The sequence below is a fragment of the Sceloporus occidentalis genome, unplaced genomic scaffold, assembly GCF_023333645.1.
Source record: "Sceloporus occidentalis isolate IW3139 unplaced genomic scaffold, rSceOcc1.0.p SCAF_3, whole genome shotgun sequence".
NCBI lineage: Eukaryota > Metazoa > Chordata > Lepidosauria > Squamata > Phrynosomatidae > Sceloporus > Sceloporus occidentalis.
In genome coordinates this window covers 121255340-121269538 of record NW_028316983.1, presented here as the reverse complement: position 1 = coordinate 121269538, position 14199 = coordinate 121255340, and the positions used below count along the sequence as shown (strand labels likewise).

Genomic DNA, 14199 nt, shown 5'->3' with positions numbered 1-14199 from the left:
GATTCTAGTTGTAACAAGACTCGAGCACCAATAAGAAGCAAAAGCTGGAAGGAAATATTCCTCGGCCCGAAAGGGGATAACTGTTTAACTTTGTAACAAATTTTTCATGGCAAAAATAACTAAGCCACTGCTCAGTTCAACCAGTTACCCAGAGAAAGATACAAAGCAGAAGTAGATGCTTGTCTATGTACTACTTGAAGATCAGACTAGGTGTTTGTCACATAGTTTGCCCTTGCGTAGTGTTTTTTTAAAAGAAAGAAACAGCCTTCATGAGGAGGCTTGAGTCAGACAGCTGGTGACATAGGGAAGGAAGAGAAGTTCAATTCCTTCTCTACACTGTGATCAAAATCAGCATTGTCCCTACAGCATGCCTGCAATTCACAATGAGAGGAAAATTCTGATTTGCTCCAGACTCACCATATTCACATTCAGGGCCAAAGAAGCCAGGATAACATTGACAGGTATAGTTCCCAATGGTCTCCACACACTCACCCTGCTCACTGCAGGAAGAAGAGTAACAAGAAGCTGCAGAGAAAACAGAACCGGATTAGATTCATTATATTGCTACTCCAAAAATGTAAACCATTATAAAAACCTACCACATCATCCTCTGAGCCTTTCCTGACTCTGCTTCCGATTACACTTGTCCCTCCACATTTGCAGCTTTGACTTTGGTGGATTTTATTATTATGTTCTCTCTGGGGCCATTCAGACTACCTTTTGTACCAAATTGTAACCTGGATTAAAAGTCGGAAATTCCCATTGGCACCGGTTTAAATACATCAGAATTAGGGTCTTTTACACCCAATCCAGGGCAAATCCCCCTTAGAGCATTTTCCCCAAAAGTGGATTATTTGTGTCTTTTAGGAAAACCAGTTTCTTCCCTGCTGCCGGGAAATGTGAACTTGGCCCTGCTCATGATCAGGTCAAGTTCAGGAGAGGGATTCAGGTCAGAGGGAGGGCAGCAGCGTTTTTTTTCTCTCTCTCTCTCCTTTTTTGTAATTTTATTTTGGACAGATTATGCGAATGCTTGTTCTACAGGTTGATACATGTTGATAGAATGTCTCTGCTTGTGCTACATTTCCCTTTCGTTTGTTTGCTGCCGGCACAGCACCTCACTTTGCAAGTGGCTTTTTTTAAAAATTATTTTTGTGTGTGTATGTGACAGAATATGCGAATGCTTGTGTTTCCTTTTAAATTTGGCAAATTGATACAATATGTGAATGCTTTTGCTACATAGGTATATGTGTATGTAAGGCATTCTGGGGTGGCAATCGGAGGGAAAGCAAAGAAAGAGGATGCAGAGATGGCATTCTTAGGTGAGGTATTATTATTATTATTGTGCTGGCCAAATGGCCGTAATAAAGTTATTATTATTATTATTATTATTATTATTATTGTTGTTGTTGTTGTGACAGATTATGCACATGCTTTGGGCTGGAAGGGAAGGGAAGAGGATGGCATGGGGGGGAGGCAAGGGCTTCAGCGGTGCCATTGGCCTTGAAGGGAAGGGAAGGGAAGGGAAAGGAAGAGAAGAGAAGAGGTTCCAAAGAGGAGGAAATGCTGGGCTGGAAGCAAAGGGGAAGCTAGAGGCTGGCATTCAGAGGGAAAGTTGTGGAAACCCATGACTTTGGGGGAGTCACACTCTCTCAGCCTCAGGGGAAAGGCAATGGCAAATCTCCTCGGAACCAATCTTGCCAAGAAAACCGCAGGATGGGGTCGTTTTAGGATTGCCATAATCTGTAATAATAATAATAATTTGTTTTATTTATATACTGCTATTCCAAATATCATAGCGGTGAACAGCAAATAAGCTAATTAGCAAGTAAGCTAATTTTGCCCCCAACAGTCTGGGTACTCATTTTAGCGACCTCAGAAGGATGCAAGCCTGAGTCGAGCTTGGGCCCTTTTGCTGGTCTTGAACTCGCAACCTTGTGGTTTCAAGTGAATGGCTGCAGTACAGGCATTTAACCACTGCGCCACCAGGGCTCCCAAATGACCCAAATACACACACCTGGAGGTTTTTAAATTTGACAAGTTGACAGAATATGTGCACACTGCCGCCAGGTTTTTTTAATAGGGGGAGGGGGAAAGCACCCATTTGGTTGGCCAATGGCTGTAGGATACGTCACCTTTGACGAAAGTGGAAGTGAATTTAATTGACAACAAAGGAGGATCCATTTTAAAGCGGTACTGCAAATGTGAACTTCAGAGGGGCAAATTGCATCAATCAAGGTAAACGGTAGTCAGAACTGGAACTTGTCCAAAGGAGGGCAAGTAAAATGGTGAAAGGTCTAGAAACCATGTCCTATGAGGAACAACTTAAGGAGCTGGGGATGTTTAGCCTGGAGAAGAGAAGGTTAAGAGGTGATATGATAGCCCTGTTTAAATATTTGAAGGGATGCCATACTGAGGAGGGAGCTGACTTGTTTTCACTTGCTCCAGAGACTAGGACCCGGAGCAATGGATGCAAGCTACAAGAAAAGAAATTCCACCTCAACATTAGGAAGAACTTCTTGACAGTAAGGGCTGTCCGACAGTGGAACAAACTCCCTCGGAGTGTAGTGGAGTCTCCTTCCTTGGAGGTCTTTAAACAGAGGCTTGATGGCCATCTGTCGGGGATGATTTGATTTGGATTTCCTGCATGGCAGGGGGTTGGACTAGATGGCCCTTGCGGTCTCTTCCAACTCTATTATTCTATGATTCTATGATTCTAACTTCTTTCCGGGCAGATTTCGTATGGGGGCAACCAGATCTGCCCAGTTCTATCCAGAGCAAAAGGGCTAGTGAAAATAGGGCCTCTAAGAATATCTAGGTCTTCCATAGCAACTCTATGGTCAACTTTAACCAAGAGTCACACTGAAGGATCTAGATATTCCTAGAGAGAATACTCCACTAGACATTTATAGGTCCTCTAGCACAATTATGTGGTCAATGCCTGGCAGATGTTGACCACAGAGTTGCACTGGAGGACCTAGAGATTCCTAAAGAGGTGTTCTCTCAGGTAAAATCATAGTGTTTTTGTTATTTGTGATTTTTCCACAAATTTTGAGGGAAGAGTGTAATTTTGATCCAGATTAACCTCTGGCAAACAATGCTGATGTTTATACTCCAACTCTGAACTAGTCTTGCAAAGCACACACAAATGTAAAACGGGAGTAAGGGGACATGCCAGCAGTGTGCATGGGACTCTCATTTGTGTGTTATCCAATATTGTCTTGGCCACATGGATTAGGATGAGCTGTAGCCCTCTGGCATATACTTTTAAAAAAAATCCTGCATGGCTGCAAGTGCACTTCCCCAGAAAATATTTTTATTATATTTATACTTACATATGCACATATGTGCAGATACAAATATATTGATGAATTATTCATTTGTAAAGCCTTTTCTCCCAGTAAATCTGGACAATGATATGGATGGGGTTTGGGGTTTTTTCCCTTTTTTTTGCTACATTATTCATACCCTCTACTACTGGGCAGTGGCTACATTTGGCAAGCTACAAGTGAGACTGGCAGCAACAAACAGGAAGCAAGGAGCAGAGTAGGAAATGGAAGCCCATGGTGCACAGTGTCATGGTGAAGAGTTATAAGCATAGGAAAGGAAGGCTTGTCATTGCAGAAAATGCCAGGAGAAAAGAGTGAGCATATACTGTAAAACATGAGAGAAAGGGGAGTGGAAGAGGAAAGAGAGATGTGGAGAAAGAGCAGAGGGAAAGAATGACACAAAACTAAAAACACATTAAAGAGTGGTGGGGACACATGGAAGAGGGAAAAGACAAACCATAGTTTTTGGACACAGAGGTAAGCAGAGAAGTGAGAGAGTAAGCACTTAAGAAGAAAGGAGAGTGAAGAGATGAAATGAGGAGGGCACAGTAGACCAGAGACAGACAGTAATGAAAAGGGATATGGACAACAGAAGAATCATTGAAGGAGAAGAAGAGTAGAGAGCTGCCTGTTTTCGTCCGGAGGCTGACATTCTTCAATATTTTTATCAATGATTACATAACGGGTTTGATGGAATCCTTATCAAGTTTGCATATGACATAAAACTGGGTTTTGGAGATAGCACATGAGAAGATAGGAACATGACACAAAAGGACCTGGATAGACTGGGAAATTGGACTGAAACTAATAGAATGAAATTCAATAGAGACACATGTGAAGTTCTACATTTAGGCTACAAAATACTTGGCTTAGCAGCAGTACATATGAAAGGTACCTTGGGATTATTGTTGATTTTAAGATGAACATGACTCAGCAGTGTGATACTATGGCAAAGTTTAGCCTGCATTAATAAAACTAGTTTCCAAGACAAGGGAAATGATAGTCCCACTATATTCTGCACTAGTGAGACCTCAGTTCTGGGCACCTCGTTTTAGAAAAGATATAGACAAGTTGGAGTGGGTTCAGAGAAGAGTAGGACTAGGAAGAATCATAAGATACAACAAAAGCCACAAACAAGTGATAGTTTATTGGCCAACCAAAACATATAAAATATATCATGCAAGCTTTAGCTTGGTCGTGTGGGGACCAGGGAGAAAGATCAATAAAAAATAGATAATAAAATTTACTTTTCTGTTATTAATGAAGTTATTAACGAAGTTGACATTTCATTACCTGTCCTTTGTTTCTGGTCAAAAAATAGCCAAGAAAGGAAGTGGCCTTTGCCTGCATTGAAATCCCTCCAGAACAACTGAACTACAACAGGACCAAATCTAATATAAAATGTACACCTGTGAAGAAGCCAATGGAGCTTGAAAAGCTTGCATTATGTATTTTGTCTATTTTGTTTGGCCAATAAGATATAACAACTTTGTGCTGGTAAGAGCAATTTGGCAATGGAACCAATTGCCTAGAGTTATGGTGGGGTCTCCCCATCTGGACATCTTTAAAAAGTGGCTGGACAGCTACCTGTTGGGCATGCTTTAGCTGGAGAGCCTGCATTGAGCAGGTGTTGGACCTGATGGCCCACAGGGCCCCTTCCAACTCTATGATTCTATGAGGGAGCTGGGCATGTTCAGACTGTAAAGGGTCGTATGATTCCCCTCTTTAAATATTTAAAGAGTTATCACAGAGAGGAGGAGCCAGGTTTGTTCTCTGCTGCCCCAGAGGGAAAGACCAGATCTAAAGGTTTGAAGTTACAGGAAGGCACATTATGAGTGAAGATTAGAAAGAACTTCTTGATAGTAAGCACAGTTCAACAAAGGAACCAAGCAGTTAGGTGGTGGGGTGTCTTTCTCTGGATGTCTTAAAAAACATGGGGCCCTTCCAACTCTAAACACATTGTTTAAGATATTGCTTATTCTGTGCCTTAAATATTGAAAATAATCTCTATTTTAGGACTCAGCATAAGTAGAATTCAGGCAGCAATCCTATGCATGCTTTCATGCTTTCAGTTAAGTCAATAAAATTCACTTGGATTTACTTCTGGGTAAGTCATTATAAGATTCTATTGGTAATTTCAGGTAGCTTTAACATAAAACACAATATCGAGTATTTCATTACCTTGGTAGCATAATGCCCGCTTTTTCTTAATACAAGGTTCATCATTCCACTTTCCAGCCTCCCGGTCTCTCTTAATATAAATCTCAACACAGTCTTGGTTGTCTCTTTTGTTGTTAGGTTCTCGGTAAGCCCAGTTTTCAGCCTCCTTTGTCAGGATCTTGTTGGTTCCCACCCAAGTCCAAGTGTTGTTAATCTTGCGGATCCCAATCCAGTAGTATTTCGTATAGTAAGGCACAACAGCATTGAGATAGGCAATTTCTTCTTGGTTTTGGATTGCTACCAGGTCAGTAAACCAGGTCTGGCAAAAAATCCTTGCCTCTTCCCAAGTCAGGTCTGATTTATCCCCATAGTGGTACGTCCAGGCCTCCACATCTGCAAGAAACAGGAGCCCTGCCATAGCAACAAACACAGTTAGGAAAGGGCTCCAAACAATATCCTCAACTTGCTAACAGTGATTAATGTAACTATATTACTGTTATTTCAATCACTATTGAATTAGCATTTATCCCCAATAGTGTGCAACAGAATATCATGTCCTTGCTCAGAAAAGGAAGCACTTCCACTTATGTTAACAGATAAGGCTTTCTTATTCTAAAAGATTCATAACAGGTAGAAATTCAGTAGGGGTTGTTTCAGTAAATTTTATGAACACTTACCCCAACTGATGACAGCCAACAGCAATATGTGTTCATCTGCCCATCTACTCCAGAATCTTCCACTGGTCACACCCTTTGAGGAAAAAGTAAAGATTGCAATTCAAGAACTATGAACACTGAATCCAAACAATGATTCTTCCATCACTAGTAATTTTTTTAAAGTTTTTAATTTTTTAATTTTAATTTCAGAGAAAGCCACCATTATATAGGCACATCATAACATGCTATGGCAGCTCATACAGTACAATATAATGACCAGCCAACACAGAACAGGCATATACCTGGATCCATATCCTATTTATCCATAAAAGGTTATTTCACTGTGGAGTTTCTCACATGTGAGGGATTTCTTTTAATTTTGAACGAAAAGAAAGTGGGGCCAGAACGCATTCACATGAATTCGCTAGTTCAGCAAATTTATGTGAATTCGAATTGCGTTCGAACTGACTTCCCATTGCCCGAAAATAGCTTACCATTGCCCAAAATTACATTGTGATCACCTCTCACGCAATAATGTGAAACCCCATGATTGCGTTCGGACTGACTTCCCATTGCCCGAAATTGTGTATGGTCGTCTATCATGCAATAACGTTAAACCCCGTGATTGCGTTCGGATTGCCATTAGATTATACTTCCAATTTCCCTTATCTGATAATGTCCAAAATCTCATTTTAGCCTACCTTACAAATGTTAGTTGAGGATAAGCAACAGATACAGTTACTCCCACAACATGCACGTTCTCCTAAGATCCTTGGAATAAGCATATGATATAAATGTGACCACTATGCTCTTATTTAGTAGCATTCATTTTTCCAGCGATAGGACGAAGGTATCCTGAAGAAGTAGGTTGGTATTCTATGACTTGCTCTGATGCAGGCAGGACTTTAGATTTTAATTTGAAGAAGCCACCACTAGATGGAGCCAACCCCCTTTGGTAGCTTCAGTTGATAGTAAAGCCGAGGAAATAAGCAGTATAGAAATAACAACTATAGAAAAACAGTATAATATAAACCATTTGAACAACAAGGCAAGTGGCCTTGAAATAACTGAATAACAGCCTGAGGTGAAATCATCACCTCAACTAATTGCCAGGAGATCAGCATCATATAGAGGGCAGGGAGGATACCTTCGCTCCCATCACTGAAAACAAACATCTCATAAGGGAAGCCAATGTTTATTTTTCCAGCGATGGGATGAAGGCATTCTGAAGAAGTGGGATATAACATAACTAATTCCTCTAGGTTGGGATCTCAAGCAGAAAGGGCTAGCTATTTTGGTACTACAGCCTGTAGTACCCTCCTCCCGAATGCAGCTTCTGAGGACTGAGATGCGTCGAGATGGTAATGTCTAACAAATGTGGATAAAGATGACCATGTTGCCTCTCTGCAAATTTCTGCCAGAGAAACGTTGGTGGAAAAGGCAGATGAAGTAGATGCACTGCATGTGGAGTGTGCATAGATTGGACCTAAGTTGGGAGAACCTGATAGTGAGTAGCAAGTTGAAATACAAGCTCTGATCCACCTGGAGAGTGTCATTGATGATACCTTTTTGCCCATGGAGTTTTTGTGAAAGGAAACGAACAGACTGTCGGTGGTGCGGAAGTGTCAAGTTCTTTTAATATATGTCTGTATGGCCCTCCGGACATCTAAGGTGTGCCACTTTTTCTCTAAGTCTTTTTTAGGGTGAGGGCAGAATGACGGCAGAATATCTTGTGTTCTGTGGAAGACAGAGTTTACCTTGGGCATAAAGGTAGGGTCTAATTTTAATAACACAGAGTCTTGTCTGAATATGCATAGTTCACCAAGTTCAGAGACTCTTCTGGCAGAGGTGATAGCTGTCAAAAATAGGACCTTCCATGTGAGGTGTTTAATGTCTATATTTTTAAGAGTCTCAAAGGGTGAGTGCCATGAGTACCGTGTGTAGGTCCCAATTCGGGTAACGATGAACGGTAGGAGGCTTGATAAGCGTAGTTGCCCTTAAGAATCTCTTAACATAATGGTTGTTAGATAGCCTCTTTTGAGGCTTTACTATCAACTGAAGCTACCAAAGGGGGTTGGCTCCATCTAGTGGTGGCTTCTTCAAATTAAAATCTAAAGTCCTGCCTGCATCAGAGCGAGTCATAGAATACCAACCCACTTCTTCAGGATACCTTCGCTCCCATCGCTGAAAACAAACATCTCACAAGGTAAGCCAATGTTGTTGTTTTTTTCACCTTCGTGCAATCTCAATCATGCCTTAGGTGCTGCACGATAACAAAGAAGTCAATGTCCTTGTGCTGCAGTGGCAAGAACGGGGGAAAGCAATGATAACAATAAATCAATAAATAGTCAAATATGAAAATGATAAAAGGAAGGAGATTCGAAGTACGGTGCCTGGGAGGCAAGAAATGGTGTTTGACAAATCAGCAGGTTGAGCTTTGTGATCCCTGAAGGTAGCAGAGAAGAGGCTAGTTGTATTCCATACCTCAGAATGGAATCTGATAGGCAGGGGGCTGGGCTAATAGGAAAACTCTTACCAGGCCAATCCAGCTCTACCTCATTCTGTCCCCTTACTTAGAGACCACAAGAAGGCTAACATCATAGTTTCCCAGACATAAACCCCACTGTATTCGGCTATATTATCCCAGCTACATTTAAGCATGCAACTCCAGAGAATGAGATGGTCTGCCATTAGATACTGAGAATCAGATGTCAAAGTCTGACAATGAAAGGGTGATCTCATGCCACCAGTGCCTAGTAAGGTAAGGATAGAGCCTAGTGGCCCATGATAGGGCTAAAGGAGAATACCTAGCCAGTAAGAGTAAGTGCTGTATCTCTGGTGCTATAACTGGTGGCAAAGAAGTTAGAGTAGAGAGAGAAGAGCAAATGCAAAATATAGTTTTTTGCGGGCTTTTGGGGCTATGTGGCTATGTTCCAGAAAAGTTTCTTCCTGACGTTTCGCCAGCATCTGTGGCTGGCATCTTCAGAGAATGATGCTGGCGAAATGTCAGGAAGAAACTTTTCTGGAACATGGCCACATAGCTCAAAAAACCCACAAAAAACTATGGATGCCGGCCATGAAAGCCTTTGACTTTACAAATGCAAAATATCTTTCAAAAAAGGATACTCTATCACACTTTTCTGGAGATCCTGAGAAGGAGGCTTAAATCCCTGAAAGTTCAGGACGCAAATCCAGCTGTAGGACAAGAGACATGCTAAAGAAGAGGGTTATCTTGAATTTTCTTTGGACTTTATCACATGGGGAAAATCAAGGGTTTAAACTGTCATTATCTCATGAAAGTCACGCAATCACGCTGAAGATTTTCACATGACATCGCAATTAAAGAGGACTTATCCTGGCAATAACCAGATAATAACCAACAACAAATCATTCACAGGGAACATCCGTGAATGGTTTGTTGCTGGTTATTACCTGGTTATTGCCAGTATAAGTCCTCTTTAATCACGATGTGTGTGAAAAGCTTCCTGTGATCACACAACATTCCCAGGATAATGACAGTTTAAACTCCCATTTCCCCCCCTGTGTGATAGCTGGAGTTAATTCTCCAAGCATCTCAGGGACTGCATGAACCAGAGATTTAACCCAGCTTAATAAACATCACCTCTCTCTTTCCTAAGGACTGTAGTTCTGTGCAGTGGAGTTCAGAGAGAATGCTCAGCACCACCAAAAACTGTAGTTTCCAGAACTATTTGGAAAATTATTACAGTTACATGTTTGTAATGTGAACGTCCCAACTAGCACTAAGTTACAAGCATACAAAGAGTGGTGATATCTTCTACAGTCCTCCAGTGCTGTGAAATACATTTTCTTACTATAGTGACCATTGTTTGGCCTGGATTATCTCTAAACCAGGGACAGAGAACTTTTTCAGAACATAATTCCCATAATCCCTAACCATTGGTCCTGCTGCTTATGTCCAAATCATCTGGGAGCTGCCTAACCCAAGCAATGCTGGTCCCTTTTCCAGCCATTTAGACCATGTGGTCACCTGTAGAGAAACTGCTCTCCCAAATGTTACTGTATTTCATTGCTATACCTGTCCCAAGGTACAGCAAACAGCAAAGCTACTGCTACTTTATCCCCAAAGTTTAACCCTTTGGCATTTCTGTGTATAGAGAAAGGAGGTGGACTCACCATCTTCAATGCAGATCCCCCTGATTTCTCCCTTGCACGCCTCTCCTTGCATGGATAGGCATCAGCATCACATCTCCTTCCTCCTTCCTCTGCACAGCCTTGTGGTGCCAGCATTTCCTCTGGAGTGTAGAGTGGCTGATTGCATCCTTTTCCTATTGCCTTCCCCATTGTACCTCCCTCTCAAAACTTCATGCCAATAAGTCCTTGGCAGTTTGTGCATCTAATTGTGTCTTTTGTAAATGCTGGTCACCCAGGGGTTCATGGCTGAGTGGGAAATCAAACCCTGATCTCCACAGTAGTAGTCTAACACTCAAACCACTATGCCACACTGGCTCTCTTACACATATTCATATTGACCCTGCACTGTGGATTCTGCATTCTAATTAGGATTGTGACAATGCCATTCTTGTATGCCATGATCTTGAAATCCATCAATACCATCTTAATGACAACATCTCAGACACAATGTAGGCCTGTAACTCTAACATCATCACCATTTTTCTCCTGCATAATTTTTAACGTCTTTGTGAAGTCAAAGGCTTTCATGGCCAGCATCCATAGTTTTTGTGGGTTTTTCGGGCTATGTGGTCACTGGCCATGTTCTAGCAGAGCTTCTTCCTGATGTTTTAACATCTTTGCTGATGAATGTGCTGGTCTGTCCTGGGCCCAGTGCTATTCAACATCTTTATCAATGACTCGGATGACAAAATTGGGGGCATACTTATGAAATTTGCAGGTGACACCAAATTAGGAGGAGTAGCAAATACCTCAGAGGACAGGATCAAAATTCAAAATGACCTGAATAGACTAGAAAGCTGGGCCAAAGCTAACAAAATGAAATTCAACATGGAGAAATGTAAGGTACTGCACATAGGATGGAAATATGAAATGCACAGATATAGGATGGGTGACACCTGACTGAATGAAACTACATGTGAAAGGGACCTGGGAGTCGAAGCAGACCAGAAGTTGAAGATGAGTCAACAGTGTGATGCGGCAGCTAAAAAGGCCAATGCAATTTTAGGCTGCATCAGTAAGAGTATAGTGTCTAGATCAAGGGAAGTAATAGTGACACTCTATTCTGCTTTAGTCAGGCCCCACCTGGAATACTGTGTCCAGTTCTGGGCACTACAATTTTAAAAGGATGTTGAGAAACTGGAGCGTGTTCAAAGGAGAGTGACTAAAATGGTGAAAGGTCTGGAAACCATTCCCTACGACAAATGACTTAGGGAGCTGGGGGTGTTTAGCCTGGAGAAGAGAAGGTTAAAAGGTGATATGATAGCTTTGTTTGAATACTGTACTCCAGAGAACATGACCCGGAACAATGGATGCAAGCTACAGGAAAAGAGATTCCACCTCAATGTTAGGAGGAACTTCCTGACAGTAAGGGCTGTTCAACAGTGGAACACACTCCCTCAGAGTGTAGTGGAGTCTCCTTTCCTGGAGGTCTTTAAAGAGAGGCTGGATGGCCATCTGTCAGATATGTTTTAATTGAGATTTCCTGCCTGGCAGGGGGTTGGTCTGGATGGCCCTTGTGGTCTCTTCCAACTCTACGATTCTATGATTCTATGACCATAATAATGATGAACTGAACTGAATTGCTGATGAAGAAGCTAATGGAGCTTTCAACACATGCATAATGTATTTTATGCTATGGTGTTGGCCCAAAAACGGTATCACTGTTTTAGGGTTTTGTATTTTGTTGCATTTTGATTCATAGCCAAGACAGCTACCTCTGAATATTTCCCCCCTGTCCTGGCTGTCTCCTTTCTGAGGGGCAAGATTCTGGGGAGGGATAGAAGCAATTGTGCAACTTAACAGGAGAGATAGCTAGAAGCACCCCCTTCCAAAGCTAGAAGCACCCCCTTCCATTGTGCTCAGATTGTTGCTTTTCGCTACCTTCATGTCAACCTTGACTCATGTTGAATGAGACATCTCCAAGCCCCCCAATCCTCTACCTCCCTGCTCAAGTCCTGCAGGCTCAGGCCTTTGACCTTCCTGATTGAGTATCTGTCATAAGGTCTTCCTCTCTTTCTACTTCCCCCCACCTTCCCCAGCATCATTGCCATTTCTACTGAGTTTAGGGTTGCCATAAGTCAGGACCTCTAAACTGGGACAAATGTAGGACAAAGTAGGACAAGATTTTTCAAATGGAGGACACTTTTTGAAAAATGGAGGACACGCGAAAAAATTGCTGTTTTTTTAAAAAAATGTTAATATAAATGCATGTTTCTTAGGCATGATCAAAATGGAGGACATTTTGGCAATATTCCTAGACAGATGGCAGAAATGTACTTCCCTTTTTGGCCAAACCTCCCCCCTCCATTCCAAAACACACAACACACATTTGGGCATTTCACATGGCTTTATTTAACATGGCCTCTTGCACATTTCAGAGGCTTATTGCATAACCAGACCCTTTGGGTTTAACACTTAACATGGCTATTATTAACATAGCCTCTTACATATTGCAGTTGCTTCCATAACCAGACCCTTTGGGTTTAACACTTAACATGGTTTAACATTGAACATGGCTATTATTAACATAATAAAATAAATAAAATTTTTATTTATACCCCGCCCTTCCAAACGATCAGGGCGGCTCACAAGTGCACCAAAGTGCAAACATCAAACAGAGTTAAAAACAGCCAAAAGCATAGACATAAAAACAATCCTTAAAAACAATAAAAAAAACCCCTTAGCCCAACCTCACGGCCACGAGAGAGGTGGGAGGCCCATAGGATATTTAGTCGGGGAATGCCTGATTAAATAGGAAGGTTTTAAGACCCTTCCTAAATTGGGCCAGGGTGGTAGATGAGCGGAGCTCCGTGGGCAGCGTATTCCAAAGGGCTGGGGCAGCTGTGGAAAAAGATCTTCTGGCAGTAACAGCCAACCTGGCCCCAGGCACCTTCAGGAGTTGCTGCCCAGATGTTCTGAGGGTGCGAGGCGGAATGTACGGGGAGAGACGGTCTTTCAGGAAACCTGGGCCCAAGCCATTTAGGGCTTTGTAGGTAATAACCAACGCCTTATATTGAGCTCGGAAGCGAATGGGCAGCCAATGGAGATCTTTAAGCACAGGTGTTATATGGCTGGTCCTGGGGACACCAGTGACCAGCCGCGCTGCCATGTTCTGCACCATTTGCAGCTTCCGAGTTTGGTATAAGGGTTGCCCCATGTAGAGTACATTACAGAAATCCAGTCTCGAAGTTACCAGAGCATGTACAATAGTTTCAAGGTCCCTCTGGGCCAGGTATGGGCGCAGCTGGCGAATCAGCCGAAGCTGATAACAGGTACTCCTGACCGTCGCATTCACCTGAGCAGTCAGGTGAAGGGACGAGTCCAGAAGCACCCCCAGACTGCGCACGGAGTCCTTCACGGGGAGCGTGACCCCGTTCAGGACAGGTGGAACCACCGCCAATCCTGGACCAGGGGAACCTATCACCAGTACCTCCGTTTTCTCTGGATTAAGTTTGAGTCGGTTTTCCCTCATCCAGCCCATTACTGCCTCTAGACAGGCCACGAGAGGAGAGACGCCACCCTCGGTCACTGCATCAGTCGGAGACATAGAGAAGATAATTTGGGTGTCATCAGCGTACTGATAACCCCGCGCCCCATGTCTCCGGATGATCTCTCCCAGCGGTTTCATGTAAATGTTAAATAGCATGGGAGACAGAATGGCTCCTTGAGGGATCCCGGTCTTAAGGGCCCGCTCGCTGGAGCACACGTCTCCCAGCTGCACCATCTGGGACCTCCCAGAGAGGTAGGAGCGGAACCACTGGAGCGCAGTGCCCCCGATTCCCACCTCAGCCAGGCGCCCCAGAAGGATACCATGGTCTATGGTATCGAAAGCCGCTGAGATGTCCAAGAGCACCAACAGGGACACGCTTCCCCTGTCATTGCTC

At 42.8% G+C, this 14199-nt stretch overlaps 1 pseudogene across 1 annotated transcript in view; it reads right to left on the bottom strand.

The window, feature by feature from the left end:
• Positions 1–10442, bottom strand: part of LOC149316670 (P-selectin-like) — a 44802-nt pseudogene extending 34360 nt beyond the window's left edge. The window contains exons 1-4 of the transcript XR_016280515.1: positions 10298–10442; positions 6164–6236; positions 5508–5897; positions 418–525 (exon numbers count right to left, since the gene is read on the bottom strand). The product of XR_016280515.1 is annotated as a P-selectin-like (transcript). The remainder of the gene's footprint in view (positions 1–417; positions 526–5507; positions 5898–6163; positions 6237–10297) is intronic.
• Positions 10443–14199: the final 3757 nt, after the last annotated feature.